The 3,568-nt window shown below is 18.8% G+C and overlaps 1 protein-coding gene across 3 annotated transcripts in view; it reads right to left on the bottom strand.

Moving 5' to 3' along the window:
• The window catches only part of LOC102678535 (PH and SEC7 domain-containing protein 1-like), a 43,053-nt gene extending 40,636 nt beyond the window's left edge, over positions 1-2,417 (bottom strand). For all 3 annotated transcript variants that reach the window (XR_421800.2, XM_006615829.2, XM_031510554.1), the window contains exon 1: positions 2,356-2,417. The gene's annotated coding sequence lies outside the window, so the exon portion shown is untranslated. The remainder of the gene's footprint in view (positions 1-2,355) is intronic.
• Positions 2,418-3,568: the final 1,151 nt, after the last annotated feature.

Here is a 3,568-nt window from a genome sequence, read left to right as displayed (position 1 = left end):
ATTATATTATATATAATTATATATTATATTATATATTATATTATATATAATATTCATTTTAAAATATTAATAAATTTAATGCAAGTCTAAAAAAAATAAGGAAAACGAAAAATTTTATAATTAATAATAAATAATAAATAATAAAAAATATGATAAAAAGAATTAAAAAATAAAAAAAAATATGTTTAAAATATTTTGATTTTTTTGTTCCACTCTATGATAAGAAATAAATATGTAATTTTATAAGAAATTGATTAGATATGGAATCTAAATAAAAATTTTATTATAAATTTTGATAAAAAAATGAATTTTATAATAATTATAAATTATAAAAATAAAAAATTCTGATACATATCATCTTTTTATCACTACTGTATGGAAAAAAAAAATTTATTTCAATGAAAGAATTAATTTAAAACGTATTATAAAGAAATTCCAGCTTTAAATTATCGAGAATTATCGAGAATTATTTAATACTTCATAATTACTTTTTTATCGTAAAATAATATGAACTTTACTCTAGAGAAATAAATTTTTCAAACTAATCCAATTAATTATTTTCCTAAAGCTCCAATGTTGCAATCAATGATGCAATTTCAACTTCAAATTTTTAGCACGATAGTAACATTAATGTAACGATAGTGCTAATAACTTTTAACAATATTATCGCTATTAGATTCTACTTTAATCTCTAAAAAATTTTTATCATAAAAATTATTATAAATGTTGCAAAAAATTTTTTCTAATTTAGTGATATCTATAATTTTATCGGAATTTTCATTGATAAAATAACAAATATAAAAGATTGAAGAAAATAATGGAAAAATATTTGGTATTTATTGGAAATATATATATATTTCATAGATCATAGATTAAAAAAGATAAATATTGTTTCACGATTCTAATCTGCAAAATATTATTTAAAATTATATATGTTTAGATATAGTGAGATTAAAAGATTAATCTTGATCGAAATGCGACTATAAGGTAAAATTGTAATTATTGATTAATTTTATTAATTTTATTAATTTAAACTATTTTAGTTTTTAAATATCGTTAAAATATTATTAATAGATGAAATGAGTTTTTTTTCTTATTATTATTATTACTTATTATTAAAATACTTATTATTATATACTAGTTATTATTAAAAACTTATTATTAAAATATATAAAAACATTATTTGTAATAATGTTCCAATAAAAATAGAAAAAATAAAAAAATTATATTATAATTTAAATCACTTTCTTATTATTGAAATATATCTTATTATTTAAATATATCTTAATAATATTTTAAATATATCAAAAAATCAGTAAAAATATTTAGTTAATTTATAGAAAATTGTTAACAATATCTTTAACAATAATTTTTGAATAAAGAAAATAAAAATTATAGTTATTTTATATAGTTATTTTATTTAGAATTATATTTTGATTTTATCAATATCTTAACATATTATCAATATATTGAATTATCAACAATATAACAATGTTATCGATTGTTATGGATAACATATCGATATATATTATAAAATTGTAGAATTCAAAGTTGTAAATGTTACACAGTTACATCGTTACACTAATAATAATGAACGCAAATAATTACGTAATGAGTTAATTTAAGCATTACGTAAAACGGATTACTTCAATATAAAAAATGTTACATTTAATTACAAATCTCTGCAATAATGTCATTTTAAGCTATCGATTGATTAAATCATGTATGATAAAGCTTATGATGAAGCGACATCATGTATGATATGACTTGGAATAATTTCGAAGTCGAAATCATAATTTATAGCTTTATTATGAAATTATATAGTAAATAAATTGAATAAATTGAATAAATTAAATAAGTTGAAGTAATTGAATAAATTGAATTTGTTTCAACAATAAAAATAAAAAAATATAGAATGCTATTTAAAAAAAATTATTTTCAAATTTTTTTTGCTATTTCATCTATATCAAAATTATTTATATTTTTATAATGCGCTTTTTATAACTTTTATAAACTTTTATAAAAATATTTAAATTTTTAATAACTTCAATTTTTTTTATAATTAAAAAATATTAATTTTTAAATAGTATAAATGATCAAAAATTTTAATTTTAATATACATAATAAATCACATGGATTATAAACAATCTATGTACTATTATTATTAATAATTATCTGATTCAACAATCGCTAATATTTGAAAATTTATCAATATTAATTTTTCAAACAAAAGAAAAACAGTTAAGTCTAAATTCTTTCATTCATTTTTCAACAAGTCAATGATCTAAGTTATAAATATAGACTCGACATAAGTCTTCGCACGAATAAAATAATTTGTAAACGCACTTCACTTACCCCTTCTCAATTTCAGGGTGACGGGATCCGATGAGAGCCGCAAACATTTCAACACTGGAACACAAAATGATGGAATACCATTAGAAAAGATATCATATCAAACAAAAGATTGAAAAAATAAAAAGAGAAAAAAAAGAAAAAGTAAAATGAAAAGTTCAGTTAGAATCATAGTCATAGATCGAGCTATTGTATGTTCCTCGCGTATTTGCAAGCGGAATTTAAGGACGTTCTCCGTTTTGTTGTTTTTGAAAAAGCTTTACTCTCGTGTTTGGATTAACGAGAGAAGGATGAAATGCTTCCTAGCGAAAAAGATGGGTCGCAATTTCAGGGTAAGATTAAATCGTTTCGTGCGAAACTTGGTTTTAAGCCGAACAAAATGGAAAATTTAACTTGATGCGTTAATAGGACATTGTGAGGAGATGAATTTGGGATGAGAGAGATGGGAAGAATATGTGTTTAGTGAGATTAAGATGCTAGACGGGATGGTTTAATTAAACGTTCTGTTTATCTGGAACCTTTCCTTAGAAATATATTTGATTACTAAAAATTGTTAAAATGCTAGAGATTTTTATGAGGATATTGCAAATATATAATATGCAAAAATATTCATATTTTATATAAATTCAACTAATAAATAATATTGTTTTTTATTTTTAATTGTTTTAATTGTTTTGTTTGTTTTGTTGAAACAAATTCAATTAATTATTTATTGTTTATTTTTCTTAAACTGTATTTTATTAAAAATAAATTCTGTTTTATGTACGAATGTAAATCATAATAGGTTATATGAATTAATTCTTTTATTATACTTGAAGAAGATGAAATCATTCCTTAAAATCTCAATATTATTATTATTATTATTTTTTAAATATAACTTTATACAAAAGTAGAAAAAAACTAAAATCATAATAAGTTGTAAAATACTTAAATTTTAATGCTTTATTATTATAAAAAATATTTGAAATCAGAATCAGAAATTGTATTCAAATACGAAAAAATGATAAAAATTTGAGAGTTAATTTCATATTCTTCAAAGAGATTTTCTATCGAAAAATAAATTTTTTTTTTATATATAATCCATTATAATATATATATATATATATATATATATATCAATTTTCATTAAAATCAGATTTTTTAAGATAAGTATATTTTCTTGTAAGATAACATGAAAATTTTTATGATTGTAGCTATTTTTATTTTTTTATGATTG

Source organism: Apis dorsata, unplaced genomic scaffold (genome assembly GCF_000469605.1).
Source record: "Apis dorsata unplaced genomic scaffold, Apis dorsata 1.3 scaffold_242, whole genome shotgun sequence".
Classification (NCBI taxonomy): domain Eukaryota; kingdom Metazoa; phylum Arthropoda; class Insecta; order Hymenoptera; family Apidae; genus Apis; species Apis dorsata.
This window is presented reverse-complemented; position numbering and strand designations above follow the sequence as displayed.